The 21,664-nt window shown below is 46.0% G+C and overlaps 3 long non-coding RNA genes across 3 annotated transcripts in view; 1 reads left to right on the top strand and 2 right to left on the bottom strand.

Moving 5' to 3' along the window:
• The window catches only part of LOC142487073 (uncharacterized), a 62,045-nt gene that overhangs the window by 6,839 nt on the left and 33,542 nt on the right, over positions 1-21,664 (bottom strand). The window lies entirely within an intron of this gene.
• Positions 1,710-20,759, bottom strand: LOC142487072 (uncharacterized). The gene is made up of 3 exons (XR_012799128.1): positions 20,472-20,759; positions 20,283-20,368; positions 1,710-1,903 (listed from the first exon to the last, which is right to left on the bottom strand). It is a non-coding gene; the product is annotated as an uncharacterized LOC142487072 (long non-coding RNA).
• LOC142487071 (uncharacterized) overlaps positions 8,162-21,664 on the top strand; it is a 66,088-nt gene continuing 52,585 nt past the window's right edge. Inside the window, exons 1-2 of the long non-coding RNA XR_012799127.1 lie at positions 8,162-8,404; positions 20,499-20,622. This is a non-coding gene — a long non-coding RNA (uncharacterized LOC142487071). The remainder of the gene's footprint in view (positions 8,405-20,498; positions 20,623-21,664) is intronic.

Consider the following 21,664-nt stretch of genomic DNA (forward strand, 5'->3'; position numbering starts at 1 on the left):
TTAAACCCCCCGGATGCAAAGTACTCAGTTTATGTATCCAGAAGGTTTCTTGCACGGATAACTCTTTAACCCTATCCCCTCTACTAAGGTCACGTAATATTTATTTATATATATTTTATCACTGTATCACTTCACGTTTGTGAATTGCTTAATAGTTGCGCACTGTTCTTTCACCTTCTCACCCCATAACAGGGCCTGTATCTCGGGAAGTAGTGGGTCTCCAAGGCTGAAATAAACTTTGTTTAGCTCGGAAGACCCCCTGCTCCCCCACACTAGTATCAACCCCCCCCCCCCCCCCTCCAAATAAAAAATCATTACCTTAGCGGGTAGCTGCTAAGGTAATGAAGCGGCTTACATTTTATTTTTATTCATAGTGTGCCAAGTCGCCACTCATCAAAAAGGTCTAATAACAAAAATTTACGCTGGAATGGAGATACCAGCAGGTCCCCCCGCACATGAATACATGCTCAAATGGGCAGCGGAATTGAACACAGTTATAGACAGAGAGGACTGGGAAGACATCTGGGACACGGCGTCAGGAACTTCCATATGTACCACAACGAAGGAAAATATTTATAAGATTCTGTATCATTGGTACCTGACTCCAGTGAGACTAAAGCAAATCTACCCCTTGGCTTCTGATCTGTGTTGGAGAGGCTGCGGACAAAGGGGAGACATGGCCCACATTTGGTTTTCATGCCCAAGAATATTGGCTCAATGTGCAAACTTTAATAGAAGAGGTAATCAACCTCACAATACCCATTGATCCGCTGACCTTCCTACTGGCCAGGCCCATAGAGGAAATTGACCGACAATATAGGAAATTGATATCCTTAATTCTCACTGCGGCGAGATGTGCGGTCGCGTCCTCCTGGAAGAAGGTGTCGCCCCCCTCCTTACAAATGGTAAAAAAAAGGCTGAACGAAGTCATGCTTATGGAGAGACTGACTGCTTTCCTTAAGCGCTCAACAGAAGGCTTTTATAAAATCTGGGAGCCTTGGCTTACCCACTGACTTCATATAAAAATCACCCCACCAGGCCTTGGTCATAAGAGAAGGCCTCCATTCCAAGTGTACGAGTCCCGGCCCTCCCTCCTTCCCCTTCCCTCCTCCCCCCCCCCCCCCCCTCTCATTCTTGCTTCACTCTTGCCGGTTCACTATGTGGGCCTGAGGTCTCGCCTCCTCTGGCGAAGCTCTTTTCTATCCTTAATACTCTCTAATAAAGAAAAATCCATGTTGTATTAGGCCACTGTTGCATTTCAATGTATGCAAATTATTATATTACCTGCCTAATAAAAAAGTTTGGGAAAAAAAAAAGGTCAAAGCGACCGCTCTGAAAATAAGTATAAGCTAATGCATAGTGTTGCAACTTTGGCATCCAAGCGTTACTTGGAAAATAAAAAAAACTGGACCATTTCACAGTCTCCTGCCAAAAATTACTGCACTCGATAGATTATTTTAAAAAGCATACCCATTGAAACCAAAATAACTTTCTTTTTAGAAATGTGTTGCATTAATTTTGCACTGGTTTTGCCTTGCGTTACTTGTCAGGAGATGACCTACAGATTCCTTTTTCTAAGATTAGATGGGCTAGATGGAAAAAGGGTGCATGTCACGTGTATAACTGCTGTGAACCAAGACAGACAAACAGTGTGATGCTTTATACATTTATTACGACTACTCTTTAATTAGTAGGAACTTCAAGCGGGCACGATATGTTGGTACTGTTGCTGTACAGTATACTGCATCATGTTCACATTTGAAAGGGAACCACTTGGCTGAGACATGATGAGATGTTGCTTTTAAATTGACTTGCACCCAGCTGTGCAGTGAATGTTAACCTTGATTTCTGAGTAGGTTGTGTTTTTCTTCTTTTTGGTTAAGTCTAACGTGTACAACAGCAACTGGAATAAATGACTATAAGACAGATCTTTTAATTGCCTTTGTTCCACAATTTCCGTTAAAATAAAAAATGTGCAATCAGTTCAGTTTCCCGTAAAAATAAGTATAAAAATAAAATTATAACAGCTGAATACTACTTCATAAAGAAACACATTCACATGGACTGGAATAAGAGCGAGGTGAGAACGCACGAACAGAAAACTGCTGTGCTGTCCAAGCAACTGAATTATAGCTTTAATTTGAAAGATAAATATACTCTAGGTTTAATTGTTGAACATCACATTTTAAATACCTCGCATCCCCACTGCCACTGCCACACTATATATCCTGAATCAGTAGGGATTGCTGCACTGTTATGCTGAAGACGGCTTTAAAGGATGTGGGCTATTTATGAAGCAAGCTGTATTCATGGCCTATACCTGCTCAATGCATTATTATTCTATTATAGTAAATGAAACAACATTTTTTTTTTAAATGTGACATTTGTTTTTCAGGTCAGAACTTAAATGAGGAGCAACTAGTAAAGTATAATGCTAAGTCACTTGAATTGTTACGTATAAGTACAATTATCATTTGTGCCGCAAATAACTCATATACTAATACCTCACATTTATCCAGTAGCCAAGGGGTGATCAACTCCAGTCCTATCGACACCCTCCTAACAAGTCCGGTTTTCAGAATATCCCTGCTTCAGACTGAGCCTCTGATTGGGCCACCTGTGCTGAAGCAAGGACGGATTGAGCCACTTGTGTTGAAGCAGGGATATCCTGAAAACCTGACCTGTTAGGGAGGCTTGAGGACTGGAGCTGAGCACCCCTGCAATAGCCTACTGTTACTTGATTGAAAGTGAAGAAAACTGATGCAAAGTGCTTTGATAAACTGAACAGACAAGCATACTCGGTTATTTTATGCCATCAACTGACAGGTTGTGAGCTTGGGAATGAGTTGTTGCTTTGCTGTTCAGGGATTCAACCTCAAATCTCATTGCTGTTAGTGTACAAAACAGACATGTTTGTTTGTGTTCTGCCAAGTTAAACAAAAAGTGACATGTTGTCTGCAACATTTTGAGAGTCTTTCTCAATCATTAATTCAAGTATTTTTCTAGTTCTGAGTCCTACAATTGCCCACCATTGTCATCCACTCCCCCACACACCTAGAGCCGTGTTAACAATGTGTGGGGCCCTGGGCTAAGTATAAATTGGGGGTCCCACCCACAAAAGGTCACATTCTTCGCGCGCTACTGCAGCCACTCTCTGCTCATGCACGAACTCCCGTTTGACGCCGTCGCCTCCGGGACTCGCTGCGCATGCGAAAGTACCATAATGGCGGCGCCCTCGGGCAGACTCGGAGCCTCCGGTGCACCGGAGCGCTCCCTGCACGCTCTGCAACCTTCCCTTACTCTCCCATTGCAGCGAAGGTGAGGGTAAACCTGGGGGACCTGGCTACATAAAAAAAAGATAATTAAGTAACGTTTGCTGCATTAAGTTAGAACCAAATTTTAGATTACATTTTAGGCCATAGGCTGTGGAGCCTCTGAAAGGTTGGGGGCCTTGGATTATAGCCCAGTTAGCTCATGCCTTAAGATGGCACTGCAACTACATTCATCACCAGAAGTTTAATTTAAAAAAACACTACCCTGTGCTATAAAAGTTTATATGAACAAACACCCAGTGTCCTGTTAACAAGCAGAAGTTTGAGCCATTACACAAAAACCATTCCAAAGCAAACAACTGATTTCATGCACTATTAAATATACCAACACAAAACATTACTCAGGCTACATGCAGTGCCGGTGAGGATCTTATATTTTCAGGCATTACTATTACTATCCTTAGTACTATTTTCCAATTGTAACCCTCCTTGCCTGGCTCCCTATGGAGGTTACATCCGTGTAGTGTTATAATGTCCAACTCAGCAATAATTAGACTTATCTCAGGGGCTGTTGTGGTCGGCTGGGCGATGACAAATAGGGCGCTAGAACCTTTTGGGTGACACAACAGGACTCTTATTATAGGTTCTCCTGGATGGGAACATCTTCATACACTTGCAAATAAACACAGGCTGTTGTACCTTTTACATATTCTCATACATCACATGCAATGCTTTTCTTCTGTATAGGCTTCCAGACAACACTCCTTACTTTACATAGGAATGAATCCTGTTAACATTCCTGTCTTTATGAGTGTGTGTGTAGCCCTTGATGGACAGGCGCCCCTTTTGTGATCATTTCCTTTAACTTTATGACTGATCCTGGCGCGTGCTGACGTCACAGAGCAGCCCGGTGTGGGACAGTGCAGGAGGCATACCATCAGCTGGGGAGATGCCGAGCGGCAACAAGAGGTCCAACCAGCGCCAGCCGGGCCCCCCACAGCCAAGAGCAGCACAGTCAGGGAGAGAGGCAGCAGCAGGGGAGTGAAAACTCAGAATAGTGAGGAGAGAGCACGTCCAATGTAAGTATGTATGTGTGTATATTTGGGGGGGGTGTATTTGGGGGTCAATAGTAGTGTGTGTGTGTGTGTGTGTGTGTGTGTGTGTGTGTGTGTGTGTGTGTGTGTGTGTGTGTGTGTGTGTGTGTGTGTGTGTGTGTGTGTGTGTGTGTGTGTGTGTGTGTGTGTGTATTTTGTGGGGGTAGTGTGTGTGTGTGTATTTTGTGGGGTTAGTGTATGTGTGTGTATGTGTGTGTATTTGGGGGGAGGTAGTAGTGTGTGTGTATGTTTAAGGGGGTAGTGTGTGTGTGTATTTAGGGGGTAGTAGTGTGTGTATTTGGGGGAGCAGGTGTGTGTGTGTGTGTGTGTGTGTGTGTGTGTGTGTGTGTGTGTGTGTGTGTGTGTGTGTGTGTGTGTGTGTGTGTGTGTGTGTGTGTGTGTGTGTGTGTGTGTGTGTGTGTGTGTGTGTCACAGGAAAACAATGAAAAAAAACTATATAAATGGACTTATTATTGTGAGATGCATTTTATTCCTCCAAATATTTTTTCCTTTCCCTAATTCTGATTAAAGTAAGTTTGTCGTATATTAATGCTTATACAGTATATACAGTTAGGTCCGGAAATAATTGGACACTGACACAATTTTCATAATTTGGGTTCTGTACGCCACCACAATGGATTTCAAATGAAACAACCGAGATGCAATAGAAGTGCAGACTTTCAGCTTTAATTCAAGGTGTTGAACAAAAATATTGTATGAAACGTTTAGGAATTGCAACCATTTTCATACACAGTCCCCTTATTTCAGGGGCTCAAATGTAATTGGACAAATTAACACAATCATAAATAAAATGTTAATTTTTAATACTTTGTCGAGAATCCTTTGCAGTCAATGACTGCTTGAAGTCTGGAACGCATGGACATCACCGAACGCTGGGTTTCCTCCTTTGTGATGCTTTGCCAGGCCTTTACTGCAGCTGTCTTCTGTTGTTTGTGTTTGTGGGTTTTTCTGCCTTAAGATTTGTCTTCAGCAAGTGAAATGCTTGCTTGATCGGGTTGAGATCAGGAGATTGACTCGGCCATTGCAGAATATTCCACTTCTTTGCCTTAAAAAAACTCCTGGGTTGCTTTCGCAGTATGTTTTGGGTCATTGTCCATCTGTAAAGTGAAGCGCTGTCCAATCAATTTTGCTGAATTTGGCTGAATCTGAGCAGACAATATATCCCTATACACTTCAGAATTCATCCGGCTGCTTCTGTCTTCTGTCACATCATCAATAAACACTAGTGACCCAGTGCCATTGTAAGCCATTCATGCCCATGCCATCACACTGCCTCCACCGTGTTTTACAGATGATGTGAGCTGATTCGGATCATGAGCCGTTCCAAGCCTTCTCCATACTTTTTTCTTCCCATCATTCTGGTACAGGTTGATCTTGGTTTCATCTGTCCAAAGAATGCTGTTCCAGAACTGGGCTGGCTTTTTTAGATATTTTTTAGCAAAGTCTAATCTGGCCTTTCTATTCTTGAGGCTTATGAGTGGTTTTCACCCTGTGGTGAACGCTCTGTATTTGCTCTCGTGAAGTCTTCACTTTATGCTAGACTTCGATAATGATATGCCTACCTCCTGGAGAGTGTTCTTCACTTGGCTGGATGTTGTGAAGGGGTTTTTCTTTACCATGGAAGGATCCTACGATCATCCACCCCTGTTGTCTTCCGTGGATGTCCAGTCCTTTTTGTGTTGCAGAGCTCACCAGTGCGTTCTTTTTTTCTCACAATGTACCAAACTGTTGATTTGGCCACTCCTACTGTTTCTGCTATCTCTCTGATGGATTTTCTTTTTTTTGCAGCCTAATGATGCCCTGTTTCACTTGCATTGAGAGCTCTTTTGATCGCATGTTGTGGTTTCACAGCAACAGCTTCCAAATGCGAATGCCACACCTGGAATCAACTCCCGACCTTTTACCTGCTTAGTTGATGATGAAATAACGAAGGAATAGCCCACACCTGTCCATGAAACAGCTTTTGAGTCAATTGTCCAATTACTTTTGGTCCCTTGAAAAAGAGGGGACTACATATTAAAGAGATGTAATTCCTAAACCCTTCCTCCAATTTGGATGTGAATACCCTCAAATTAAAGCTGATAGACTGCACTTTAACCCCATATTCATTATTTAACTGTAACTTGAATTTATTTTGGTACACAGCCAAAATAACAAATCTTTTATCAGTGTCCGATTATTTACGGACCTAACTGTACCTATTAGTGTGTGTACAGTATATGTATGTGTTTGTGGGGGTGTAATATTCATGCATGTGTTGCGGCTCTCTGAATATTTTGGACAAAAACATTTTTTATAAAATTGTCTCTTCTTCCTTGAAAGGTCGCAGACCGCTGTCTTAGAGGGTCAAAGGGGTGACATTGGCAGAAACTAAGCCATGCCCACTTTCTTCCTTGTGATAGTGACATCACCAATATAGTGTATACAGTATATACTGAGGAGAAGGTTCTCAAACGCATGTTCCTGGAGGTGTAACAATGGAGGAACCTCACATGTATACAGAATAGATATGTTCCTGATATATAAGTAGGCAAGAAGAATCTAATTTATTATGTCATAGTTAGGGCAAGTGTCCCTTCAGAGAGTGCCCACAGATATGGCCTCGGTGAACACAATGGTTGACAACAGAGGAGGCAAATACCCTACAGAGGTCCCCATTAGAGGGAGTCCAAGGTATGACAGACCCAACTCTACAGACAGGTCCATAGTGACCTCAGTACCAATCTGCCTAGAAGTGGCAGTTAGAATACAGAAGCAGGATATGGATCCCTTGACAGCATTGCGTTGGCTAGGTCACAAAAAGGGGCTCATAGTGACAGTGAATGACGGACGTTATGCAGAACGGGGACCGGTCAGTTGATCCATGCCAAGTCAAGTGTCAGTACCTGCCTAGGTTGTTAAGCGAAAGGCACCTAGGGAAGACCTTTAAAAGAGTGCAAGCAATGTGAGGTAAAGGAAACATACTATTTATAAATATATGTGACTGCAGAGCAGTGTCAATGAAGAGTAATAAAGGCTTGTTGTTTGTACTAAGAACGTTTCTGGCGCACATCATAATTACACCCAGCCTGCGCGCATCAAGCACCCTGATAAGGTAACCGAGACTGAGAACTACCATGTAAATACGAGCGCATGTAACCTTTAGTGCCGGGCAAGAAGGGTTACAGATACATGAATATTAGTGAGGCCAACATCCTTGTACCTATAAACAAGGTTTGTTGTATGAGGTCCATCTAAACCAATAGTTAACTCATCTATCCATGGTTGTATGTGTTTAGGCTTATGTGTGTTTAAAAGAAAGGGGAGCCTTGACATTCTAATGTAGGTTACATGATAATTGTACCATACTGATGATTATGTATTTGGTACACATTCCATGACACACACACACACACATCCTAAACGGAGAAACGCGTAGGGCAGACTGATATTCTGTATTAGTGGTAGCAGAGTGGAGACGTGAGGGGACAGTCTACACACTTTGTGCCTGTAACTGGCATCTGTGACGTCATCGGAGGAGAACCGTGCGAGTCTCGCGAAATCCAGACGCAAGTCTCGCAGCTGCGAGACACGGAAGTGGGAGCTGTGTACCGAGTGATCGGGTACAGGGAGGCAAGGAGCTGGCAGACCAGCTGTGACCACAGAGATCACCTAAACATGTCAGGTACATTGGGGTACCAACTGCAGGACTGCAGGACAGTGTGAGAACCGGCTTATAGGACGAGTGTGAGAGACTCCCAAATATTCTCAACTGCTTTTAAAGGGCTAACACAATGTGAGCTTTTTACCTATCATGGTATACTAAAGTCTTTTAATAAAATAGAATTACACTATATTAGTGTTTTTTACTTCCCTTTATATATATGGTATACCTGTGAGACGGAGGACAGACCATTGGAATCCTGTAGCAGTTTTATATAATTGTCTGGAATAAAGAAGTCTCGTGAGGACTGGGGGAGATCGTTATCCGGTCCAGATCCCAGGGTGGATTAAAGGCCCTTTATAAACTACTATTCTGTGAGTGCATATCTTACCATTCAAAGTGTCAATTACCAGTACATACTACCCTATGTTCTTTTCTCTTTTCTCCTTTTGCGCCTAGGTCATTCTTGTCGTATATATAGATATATATATCTATATCTATATATATATATAGATATAGATATATATATATGACTGTTAACGCTGTAAATACCAATATAGGATAAGTATATGTTGTCTAAATGTATCAATTTTACATAGGTTGAACTTGATGGATATATGTCTTTTTTCAATCTCATCTACTATGTGACTATGTAACACCAATTTGTGTGTGCATGTGAGGGAAGAAATTAAAGTAAAATAGAAGATATACATAAAATATGGCGCTCAGTGCTGTTTTACATAAAGGTACTCTGGATAATCTAATTCAATGAGGAGTTGGGTATTTAGTGCGCTTGTTAAAAAATGATTTACAAGGAAGTGTCTTCAAAGCTAAATGGTATTATTATAGAAGGGGTTATGAATAGTTGATGAGCAAGTACATATTTTAAAAACTTGTGATGCGCCATCAGAGGGACACAACTCATTGAACTTCTTTTTTATGGTTTTCTCTTTGTTAATAAAAAAAAATGGATTGTTTTCATCCAAGCCGAATACAAAGCCCATGATTTGTGCAAAAAGAATAGTCATGCTACAGTTTATTAATTGTCACTTTTACAGTATAACAATTGCCATGAATTGTTTCAGAAAGGAAAGTCAGCAGAACTTCTGAATGGCTTTGCTGTTCTCTATTTCATACACAAATTAAATCTTCATCTGAGTTGTTCCAAAAATAGCACACTTGCAGATTTTATTTATACACTAAATTTGGAGTCATAATTCAATAAAGATAAGAAAGTATTAACTGATTGAATGTTTTAGGAAACAAACTAGCCAACTCAACAAAAGATATGAATTAAACTGTGGTGCTGCCGGTCAGGGCACTGTTGTACGTAAACTCCCACTGAAGTCAATGGGAGTTTATGTGTGATAATGTCCAGATTAGAACTATCAGAGTTTAATGTATAAACCCTAAAGAGTGAAATAAACTCAGGGCCGCTGTCAGGGGGGAGAGCCGGGCCTGGGGGCTATGGGGTGCCTGGCCAGCCGGCGCTGCAAGTTTGGCCTGGCCAAATTCTGCATCCAGCTGCCTGCTGGGTCTCTGTTTGCCGCAGCCGTGCCCCTGCTCACCCTAGCTGCTGCCTGCCTCTTCCCACAGTGGGCCTCTTTCTCCTAACCTATGAAGCTGGGTCCGCCCAGAAGTTGGGTCCAGCTTCCGGCACGCACCAGTGGGATAGAGAGGCAGGCCTGGCATGGGAGACAGTGAGGCATGGCGTGGGAAGAGGCAGCTGGGAGAGCCAGGTCCCAGTTGTGGCAGCAACAGAGGTAAGTGGTAATTCTATCTGGGGGGTAGTGATAATTGTATCTGATGGGGGTTAATAGTAAATTTTATCTGGGGGGTAGTGGTAGTTGTATCTGAGGGGGGTTAGTAGTAATTTTATCCGGGTGGTAATGGTAGTTGTATTTGGGGGTAGTGGTAATTGTATCTTGGGGTGCGTAGGGGTGTCTGTTTTGGGGAGAATAGGGGTGTCTGTATTTCAGAGGGAGTAGTGGTTTATTTATTTGGGTGTGTGTAGGGGTGTCTATGTAAGGGGGGAAGGGGTGTCTATATTTGGGGGGTAGTGGTGCCTGTGTTTTTGGGGGTAGTGATATCTGAATAGGGGGTAATTATTTGTGTGTGTGTGTGTTTGTATGTGGCGAGGGGAGGAGGGGGAAAATTAGTGTTAGGAGGGGGTTTACGGGATTGAGTGAGAAGCTGTAAGTGAATGATAGCAGAATGGGGCGAAGAGTGAGATGAGAGATGGGGTGGAGGGGGGAGAGAGTTAGGAAGAGAGGGGGGAAGAGAAATACAGGTATGAATGGTGAAGGCCAGCAAGGCTGCAAACATGGGGGGGGGGAATAACAAACTGTAGTCCTAGGCCCCAGGAAATCTGTCTGCAACCCTTGTACCACTTACATCATCATCTAATCATGGTGCTCGTGTGTTGTGATGATCAAGCAAGCATAAAATATATCATTGTTGAATACTCATTTTCTACTCACATATTAACACTTGTCAATGATAATGAGATCAGAATTGAGAATTATGATATGAGAATTGTGTCAGGTCACAGGAATTAACTCAATAAATCCCCATTGCTAATAATTACATGGAGAACATGTAGAAACCAAGATATCTAATATAGAGGTTTTGAAGCACCCTGACCAATGCATCAAACTTGTCATCAAACCTGTCCATGCATACAACTGGAGCGAAGAAAGTATTAGGATTTTCTCCAGTTCCAACCTACCAGACAGTTTCTGTGCACTTATACACTTCCCAACACATCATAAAACAACAAGAAACAACTAATATTCATAAATCAAATCATTCTACCATGTGGTATTTTGAGGGAAAATGTTTGTGCAATAAGGTTCCAGTGTATAGTTCTTAATCGAACCTAATTAATTACCACACACTTTGAAGGTCCAAAAAGCAAATATTTGGAAATACAATTCTGTTATGTAGGAGTTTGAGATCATTTATACTATAATATTTTTCTTGTTCACTGCTGTCCATAGCCATAATCATAGCAACCAAAAAAGAAATACATCTTGCTTTGGTTTGAAAATGGCTGCTATGCACTGCTTTATCTCAGGAGTAATAGATTGGAACATTCACTGCTATTCCTCCATGGGTTCCACATCCAATGTACATCTCAGTTCTGCTAATATGGTTCTCTGACTCTAAGGACATTCCCCTTAAAGTTAAAAGTATAAATATCACTGATAAGATCGCAGCTCTGTTTACAACACTCTAACCTGACCGGAATTTTAGCTGACAGGTTAAAGACTTTGTGTAAACTCTTGTTAATGAGTACAAGTTTCTCTTCGAAGAAAGCCCTCACTCAATAAATGTTAATGGCAATGATAAAATGTACAAGTAGGTGCATGTGTAATCCACTGCAGGTGACACAATCTATGGACTAAATAACATCTACCGCTTCCAGTTTTATTCCAGAGTCATAACATAAATGTGTTAGCAATCTTTTGCCATTTACAGAGTTTCTAAGGCGAGTCACCATGTTTTTTAAGTGCACTCTTTTAACCAAACCCTTTCTAAATCATACAGGTTTTACTATGTCTTTTTTTAAATAGCCATATGTTTTGCAGTTGGGTACAATCTGCAGGCACTAGCTTCTGTTGGCTCAGCCAGTATATGCTCACAGGAAGCCTCCAAGTTTGGTTTAGGACCCATAGGCCGCCTGCTGACTTGAGCCGTGTTCATTTCTGTTGCTATACTGTAGGTGTTCCCCAATGCAGGCCAATGCCAGAGCTGGAGTAACATGGTTCTAATTGCAACAGAGTAACCCACTCAGTCACTTACCTCATAGTGTTAAGACGGTACTGCAGCTTCCGTATACATTTCCTCTAATCTGCCGTGCAAATAACCTTATGAGAGTACTGATATCATCAATCTTTCTAGAGATGTGGTTTGTTAGTTGTGAAACAGGTTGGATTTACATCAGGAGAACATCTTTTTGTTTATAGTATGGCAGCTGTATTCTGAATTTTGATGGGCCACTACATTATTTTCATTAGTTTACCACGTCATGAGAGTTATTCCGTGAACTGCGATAATACCCTTTTTTCACTTACCCCTCATTTTCCTTATATTGACCAATCACCTATAAGGCATCTATATCTAGCACTTAAATGGCGTTTATTTTAGTACAAAACAGTATTATGCTATGTACTTATTTTTCTCTTTTCATATGCTGTGACCAACCTTCTGCATTAATATTCGTTTGGAGGGACCAGAACGTTTGTTGCGTCTTGGACTACAAACGCTTGTATTTATCACACCTGCACAGTATTAGTAATATTAAACCAAGACTTTATCCATCAGGCGCCGGAATATTTATCTATTTTTTGAACTGCGATAGTGCCAATCAGCTGTGATAGCTACTTATTGTTCATAGCTTTTAAAGAAAAAGGATTTAAGACTTTTATTTAAAACTTTGAATAATTCATAAAAATGTTTTTTTTAAGAGACAGTTTTATTTTAGCAACTAGATTACCTCCGGCTTTACAATTCTGTATTTGTTCTTGTAGCCTGGAGCTCCCGTGGCTCCTGGAGACCCCCCTCCCTTGGTGCAGCGCGGTCGCGGGTGCCGACAGACCCGACGGCTGCTTCCAAGGGTGGGGGCTGGAGCAGGGAGCAGCGCGGCTTCCCCTGCCTGCGGCCGGTTGCCGGGGACGCGATCGGGCCGTTGCTAAGGCCGCGATCGCGTCACTAAGGTCCCGGCGGCCGGTGAAGCAGGGCGCCGCCATTGCGCTGCGGGTTGCGCATGCGCAGGGACGCGATAGCGCGAAAGGCCCCCAGGCAGCCCAGGACAGCTTGCGCAGGTGCAGGAGAGGTAGGGAAAAGCCCGCGAAGCCCTAGCCTACCAGGGAAGGCTCTGAGCTGGGACTACATATCCCAAGAGCCTCTGTATGCCCCACGTGACACCAGGGAGCCAATAGGGCTTAGGAAGCCTCTAGAGAAGAGATACATTTGGCGGACTTACAGCACGTTAGCCAGCAGTCAGAGACCGGAGCAGCCCAAGGAAGGAGGTAGGGTACAGGAGTCCAGGACTCGCTGTACTAGGCCAGCACCCCCAGGGTCTGAGGTAGTTAGTTACTCTGATAGAGAGAGTTTTGCCAGGGACTGCTCTATAGAGAGGGACCCTGTCACTCAGGTTAACCCATTGGAGCAGGGGAGCTGTGAGGGAAGGAAGGGCGCGGGGAGCAAGTACAGCTCCTGCGGCCCTATAGGTACCCACACCCCAGTTAGGCCCCAACCCCCCACCTGGGTAGTGGGTTAATTGCTGAGGGAGGCCCAAGATAGGGACGCTGCCCTTAGTTTAGAGTGCTGCCTTGTCAGAGTCACAGCGGTCAGTGCTGTGAGGTCTGACAGGCAGGCACCTTGTTGCGCAGCACGTTGGCTGTCAGCATTTAGTGAGGCTGAAGGGACTTGGGTAGTTAGGGGAGTGGGACAGGTCCTTAACCCCTTTAGGCCCATAGGAGTTCCCCAAGCCACTACAGGTTGCTGTACTATAGGGACGGCCTATAGTGTAGCACGTGCCACTTAGACTAGATAGGGACACAGCGGCTGTTGCTGTTCCTGTTGAAGCGGTTGGACCCACGTTGGGGTCCGCAGAGACTATTCCGGAGTGGGACCGCCCTGGCGGTCCACGCGTGCCAGGAGTTCGGTTGGAGCATCAGACGGATTCATCACACGTCTGACCCTTTGCGAAGCCAGTTGCTGATCTGAGTACCGGAGTGCTCGGCAGGTATCTGATACATAAGTGCACCACCGGGCCCTTAGCTTAACTGTGACTGCGCAGTCACCCATTGACTCCCTGCAAGAGTGCGGGTCATTGGGTGGGGTTTCTTTGGACACTGGGTGGGTTCACTTGGTGTTGGGGAAGCGTCCTGTGCGACGCAGTAGGTGTCTCCTCGAGAGAGGGACACAGGTATTATTATGCATGTGATATGTTATTCTTGCATGTAGTAAAGTCCTTAGTTATTATACTTCACGTGTATATGATTATTGAGTTTGTCCTGCGAGGAACCATTCCCCCTCTGGTGGGAGCCATCGCAGGTGGAGGCGCTGCATCGTTATAAGTAAGTTGTCCATAGTATAATTGCCCCAGGTTCCCCGTGGCGGAAGCTCAGCCCTCCTGCGAGCCAACAGGTATAGCACCAAATACCGCGTAACATTATATGTTCCTGCACCCACACAGTATAATCTGCGATTGGGGGGGGGGGGAAACCCGTTACATTTTGGAGGCGCTGCTGAGAGCCCTGGGGTGCCCTGTATTTTTTTTTCAAACTGTTCAATTCCTATTTTTCACCATGCCTGTAATATCCGGACACGAGGTCCTCGCCTGGGCCTTGAGGAGGGACCAAAATCCCCGCAGTGTGGTGGCTGTAGAAGGTTTTCCCCGCACTGTTCCACTGCGGGAGCTCTATGAGCATATGTATAAAATCCCCGGGTGGCATAACGCCTTTACGATGGATATAGGTCTAGGCTCCCCGTCCACGTGGGGAGCGCTGCTTATTACAGTGTCATTCGATGAAGATATATGCCTGGCAGAGGCACCATCCACAGTGTTTATACCTGGCTGCCCTCCTGAGGGCTGCCCTTTAGTCTATGCTGACCCAGCGCCATGGCAACTTTCTCCAAGTCGGCAGAAGGCACGTGGTGCCGCGCACGAGGCACAGAAGGAAAGTATTGCAGAAACCTGTCCAGGGCTGGCGGGAAAACCTAAGCCCCGCCCCTGCAATGTGAGTGAGTCAGTGCAGAGCCAGACCCACTCCCTTGTAGAAAGTGCCCCTCCTTCAGATTCCACCAGGGGGAGCCAGCACTGGGACTTTCAACCAAACGTGAATGAGACAGAATGTAAGGGGGTACATCCCAATGCGTATGTGGTCCGGTATGTGCCAGGAGTGAAAGCCCTTACACTAATGTGCACTTGCCTGCAAAACGTTTATGTCCAGGGAGCCGACCTGTTTCAGCTACCGCTGGAGTGCAAGACCGGCACAGTGGACGGAGAGCTGAGCATACAGTATTTTAGCCCTACCTTTGACTGTTCTAGGGAGGCATTGGCGTGGGCGCCTAAGTGTGACTGTTGCGGTGCTCGGTTCTTGAAGCCTATTGTGCCCCAGTTTGCAGAACCAGCAGAGGACATGGGACAATTGATGAAGCGGTACTACAGTCTTCGTCAGAAAGACGGAGAGGAGCTATTGGATTTCCTCCTGCGGATTGGAGCAGTCCTACGGGAGATGCGAAAAGGGGATCGTATTAAGGACACCGAGGTGGATGTGTACTGTTGTGATCAAATTCTGAGAGGAGCGATACCTGACCATCCTGTCGTGGTCAGGATGCGGTGCTCCTGGATGCGGGGTGACCCCCTTTCCTGGAGGAGGCTAGTGGATGAGATAGAGAAACATGAAGTTGCAACTGCTGCGAATATGGATGGCAGAGCGATCCAAAATGGCGGTTCCCGCTTCCCTGGGAGACCGCGTGAGCCAGTTGCAGAAAATGCTGCAAATGCTAAAATTGCAGAAACTTGTCCGGTTCCTGAGCGGGACGAGGTTGAAGTCCCATCGGTGGCGATGCGCCTACCGGCGAACCACCCCAGCGATGATACAGAGGAATCACAGGGTAAGGTGTATATACCCCCACCTTCTTCTAGTGAATCCAGTGACCCAGCACTTGTGGTGATGCGCCTGTCGGCGGACCACTTTAGTGACACCAATGAACACACTATCTCGGCGGATGCAGAGCCTGCTGTGGGCCCGTGTGCCCTAGAGGAAGTGTATCCCGATGTTGCGGACCCTGCTGTGGGCCCGTGTGCCCTACAATGGCCGGTCCGGCGTATTCCTATGGTACCATCGGTCCTAGAATGGGGACCAGTACCGATCGACGACAAGGGTGAGTTGACTGCCCATGGGGTGTTAGGGGTGAGCCTCCAGGTGACCGCGGAGCACGATGGCTCCTTAAGTCTGGTCGCCCGGGCGAAGGGCTCCCCTCTGCATCGCCTCCTGGCGGAGGTGTCCTCCTTAGAAGGTAGCTGTCCAGTGGTGCGGGTGGACCAGTGCCCACCGCCTATCGGGCCAGAAGAGGAGAAACCCATCGCAAGCCAGCCGAGTGGTAAGGAACCCCCTTGCTCCCCATGGGCTCCGATGGAGGTGGCCGTGAAAAGGGCCAGAGCTACGGTTCCTGAACTGAGTGTGAGCCCGTACGCTCCGACCCAAATGGTCCCAGGACTGGGATCCAATGCTCCCGAGTTTCGAGCCAGTGAGTGGACTGTCCCAGAAGAGTTGTGGACAGGTCCCGATACAGCCGAGGTGGGAACTGACAGCGTCCCCGACGACCTGTTGGCCACCATGAATCACCGCCGTGGTAAGGTGTCTACCCTGTACCCCCGGCCAGGTGAAAAAGAGACGTTGTTCATTTCTCGCTTCCCAGTGGAAGCCTCACAAGTCTGTAGGGACAAGGACTGTGTAGAGAAAGATCCAGGGAGACTGTCCTCCTTTAAGCCCACAAAGGAGCGCCCCATTCACCAGGTAGTGGACCGCGGGGAAAGGTCCTGGCCTCCTGGTCTACCGCATCCCTGCCGCGGATGACCGGGTAAAGGCCTGCTTCAGAGACATTGTGCTACTCCTTCCACCAGGGGGAGGAAGTAGCGAGGAACCAGTGACTGTTGCGCTCCGGTGTGCTCTTCAGGAAATTTTTCTGGGGGAGGCTCACGGACGCAAAAGTGAGGTACCCCTACATGATCAGTTAGGGGCACCCCACAAATGGTCTCAGCTAGCCTCGGGTAGTATTGTGATGTGTTGTATATTCTCTGTACTGCATTTCTATTATGTAATGTTTGTGCATGATTACATCTGCTATCCAAGCGAGGACGTTGGAGTTCCACCAGGGGGAGAGTGTAGCCTGGAGCTCCCGTGGCTCCTGGAGACCCCCCTCCCTTGGTGCAGCGCGGTCGCGGGTGCCGACAGACCCGACGGCTGCTTCCAAGGGTGGGGGCTGGAGCAGGGAGCAGCGCGGCTTCCCCTGCCTGCGGCCGGTTGCCGGGGACGCGATCGGGCCGTTGCTAAGGCCGCGATCGCGTCTCTAAGGTCCCGGCGGCCGGTGAAGCAGGGCACCGCCATTGCGCTGTGGGTTGCGCATGCGCAGGGACGCGATAGCGCGAAAGGCCCCCAGATAGCTCGCGCGAGAGCAGGGCTAGATCAGGGAAGGTTGAGGCAGCCCAGGACAGCTTGCGCAGGCGCAGGAGAGGTAGGGAAAAGCCCGCGAAGCCATAGCCTACCAGGGAAGTCTCTGAGCTGGGACTACATATCCCAAGAGCCTCTGTATGCCCCACGTGACACCAGGGAGCCAATAGGGCTTAGGAAGCCTCTAGAGAAGAGATACATTTGGCGGGCTTACAGCATGTTAGCCAGCAGTCAGAGACCGAGCAGCCCAAGGAAGGAGGTAGGGTACAGGAGTCCAGGACTCGCTGTACTAGGCCAGCACCCCCAGGGTCTGAGGTAGTTAGTTACTCTGATAGAGAGAGTGTTGCCAGGGACTGCTCTATAGAGAGGGACCCTGTCACTCAGGTTAACCCGTTGGAGCAGGGGAGCTGTGAGGGAAGGGCACGGGGAGCAAGTACAGCTCCTGCGGCCCTATAGGTACCCACACCCCAGTTAGGCCCCAACCCCCCACTAGGGTAGTGGGTTAATTGCTGAGGGAGGCCCAAGATAGGGACGCTGCCCTTAGTTTAGAGTGCTGCCTTGTCAGAGTCACAGCGGTCAGTGCTGTGAGGTCTGACAGGCAGGCACCTTGTTGCGCAGCACGTTGGCTGTCAGCATTTAGTGAGGCTGAAGGGACTTGGGTAGTTAGGGGAGTGGGACAGGTCCTTAACCCCTTTAGGCCCATAGGAGTTCCCCAAGCCACTACAGGTTGCTGTACTATAGGGACGGCCTATAGTGTAGCACGTGCCACTTAGACTAGATAGGGACACAGCGGCTGTTGCTGTTCCTGTTGAAGCGGTTGGACCCACGTTGGGGTCCGCAGAAACTATTCTGGAGTGGGACCGCCCTGGCGGTCCACGCGTGCCAGGAGTTCGGTTGGAGCATCAGACGGATTCATCACACGTCTGACCCTTTGCGAAGCCAGTTGCTGATCCGAGTACCGGAGTGCTCGGCAGGTATCTGATACATAAGTGCACCACCGGGCCCTTAGCTTAACTGTGACTGCGCAGTCACCCATTGACTCTCTGCAAGAGTGCGGGACATTGGGTGGGGTTTCTTTGGACACTGGGTGGGTTCACTTGGTGTTGGGGAAGCGTCCTGTGCGACGCAGTAGGTGTCTCCTCGAGAGAGGGACACAGGTATTATTATGCATGTGATATGTTATTCTTGCATGTAGTAAAGTCCTTAGTTATTATACTTCACGTGTATATGATTATTGAGTTTGTCCTGCGAGGAACCACTCCCCCTCTGGTGGGAGCCATCGCAGGTGGAGGCGCTGCATCGTTATAAGTAAGTTGTCCATAGTATAATTGCCCCAGGTTCCCCGTGGCGGAAGCTCAGCCCTCCTGCGAGCCAACAGGTATAGCACCAAATACCGCGTAACATTATATGTTCCTGCACCCACACAGTATAATCTGCGATTGGGGGGGGGGGGGGGGGAACCCGTTACATTCTGTTCAACTTATTTTTTAGAATTGAAAGCCTAACTATGCATAGACACATAAAATAATACGATATAAATATGTGTCTATATATATATATATTTATATATATACGTGCAGCACACGTATGGTACTAGGTGGCGACTAGATTTTTTTGTTCGTCGAGTAGATTTTTTGGTGATTTGTCGACCACTGTATATATATATTATCGGTGAGCAATTTTATAGAAGTCTCCACATAAAAAAAAGACTCCAGAGTCTTTTAGTATTGAGTGCGAGTTAACTCTCTCAGAAAAATATTATGTAAATTATGCATTTGATATACAGTATGTCCTTTCCTATTGTTTATTGACTTTTTTTAAATGTGCAAGCCAACTTATACACATTGTTTGTACACATTTCCTTGTACACACATATATATAATAGATGATAAATAAATAAATAAAAAATAAATAGATGATACCGTTCTGTGGCTAACGAAATGCTTTAATTTGTGCGAGCTTTCGAGATACACTGATCTCTTCTATATATATATATATATATATATATATATATATAATATATATATATATATATATATATATATATATATATATATATATACAAGGAAATGTGTACAAACAATGTGTATAAGTTGGCTTGCACATTTAAAAAAAAAATCAATAAACAATAGGAAAGGACATACTGTATATCAAATGCATAATTTACATAATATTTCTCAGAAAGAGTTAAATCACACTCAATACTAAAAGACTCTGGAGTCTTATTTTATGTGGAGACTTCTATAAAATTGGTCACCGATCCTCCTGCCTACTTAATTTTTGTTCTACCCAAGGTTCTTGCAAAGATGAATTGTTGTCCCATAATAAGAGTTATAAAACTGGGGACGTTGTGGTTTGTGTTTCTTTGGTATGGGAAAGCTTTATCCTTTTTTTAAATGAAATCCGGCTTCTCAGCTCCCAGGCTCGGCTTTAATGAAAGACATATTTCCTCAACTGTCAGGGTCACAGAGTAAGATGCAGGCTCTTGTCACTGTCTCAGTGGTGATAAAAAAAAGCTAAGAGAATCATTTTCCTTCTACATCTCCTTCAGGGCCAGAAGTGTCATCCGCACACCGTGTTCAGTACTTTTAATGAAGGTGTTGAGGCTATGCAGTTTTCCTATGGGAACTTAAAAAAGCAGCAAACACTTATATAGAACGTTAAAACGTCCTCACTATTGCAATCTTAGTCACTATAACCCAATACATACAGATGAAGCAAGAATTACTGTTCCCATGACAGTGCAAAACTAAGTGGACCTCTTCCTTGTGTCCAACCTAGACGAGGAGTCCGGGTCAGTTTTCACATAGGAGGTGGATCGGTGTTCCTCCACCAACTCCTCACGCTGGAGAAGTACGATACGGAATTCTGGCTGCAGTTTTAACTATCCATACACAGCACATTGTGTCCCAATATTCCCGCGGTTGCTGCCAGAATATCAGGATGCTTCTAAGGGGCCGGGCAGGCTTTGTGGGACCTCCCAGTGGTATGCCTGCCATCTTAGAAATTATTTGAAATTTCTAGCAGGGGGACATTAAATTGTTGCTCTTAGTTAACCACGTACAGTATAAACAAAGCGAGGGAGGTGTTGAATGACCTGAAAGTGTCTCACACAAAGTTGTCTCCATCTATTCCCCTTGCTGGGTGTCTCTATAAAAAAAATTATATGTTTAAAAGGTACAGTAGATAAATATAATTTATTTTATATGTGAACAATTGCCCACCACTGAAATCAGTTAAAGTATAAAAAGACCTGTTAATTTCTTATGCCGTTCAATAGGTTCACCATGGACATAGGCAAAGGTATCCACCGTGCTATCTGCTGCCACATACTGCCGGCCGGACCGCAGTGAACAATGTGTTCCCCGGGTGGAATCTCATGTCTTGTCACGGTACCGAAGACAGTAAGTCTGGCTACATCTGTACAGTAATGCAAAAATAGTTAGTATGATTTTGATTTACAGTTTTATATATTGACTCAGTTTAAATGTGAACATTTAAAACATATAGTAATTTGAATTTTTTATTGTTTACAATCACATTTTCTATAATAGGGATTTTAATCCATTGGACACAAAAAAAGAATCCTTACTAATCATCCATGTATATGTAACCCATGGATCCACACCCAATCGCAGATCAGGTCCCCTAAGGTGTTCTGGGGTCTGGCTACATGTCTCTGTGTGGTGCAAACCTGCTGGCAACAGGAGGGCCTGAGTCTCCCGCGGTGACATGGGGAACAACAGGACAGTTTTCTGGGGTGAATGCCTTTGTTCTCCTTCTACTGGTACAGCGCCTCCATCTGCAGTAAGCCCCAGGGATATGGGGTGGAATCCCTACCGCAGAATCCCCTCCCAGGGATGAGAGATTCCAGTCTCACACAATACACTACCGGCACACTTTATTTGAGTGCGGCTAGCTCCGCAAGCCTGGGGATGCCCCGGCATGCTAGCCGCACTCCCTCGGCGTGCCGCGCGTCATCGACGTGCGGTCACGCGTCATCGGGTGCCTGCGCCCCCTGCACGCGCGTCCAGGGCTCCCCGAGGGAGCCCTGGTGTCCCGCGATGTGGGGGACGTCGGCAGGGGGTTCCGGGGGACCCGGCGGACCCGGCAGCGGGAGAGAGAAAGCCCCGATCGGAGGGCGCTCCTCCGTGTCTTCGGCGCGCGCCCGGCACCCTCTGGCGTGCGCCAGGTTACTGCTGCGGACGAGAACGGGCAAATGCTCAAATAAACTCGGCCGCAGCAGTAGTTCCTTTTCAAATTAGCAGCAGCTCTTTATTTCTCTCAGCAGCAGCAGACAGATACAATCAATGTACACAGCAGCTAGCTGTTCTCCGTTAGGATGGTCCCTGCCTCCACTCTGGACCCCGGGCCATCCAGAGTGGGGCTAGCTCTTCCCTTACCCCCTAAGCAGGGTAAGAGGTATTTGGTCCACCTCACTATCAG

Source organism: Ascaphus truei, chromosome 2 (assembly GCF_040206685.1).
Source record: "Ascaphus truei isolate aAscTru1 chromosome 2, aAscTru1.hap1, whole genome shotgun sequence".
Classification (NCBI taxonomy): Eukaryota; Metazoa; Chordata; class Amphibia; order Anura; family Ascaphidae; genus Ascaphus; species Ascaphus truei.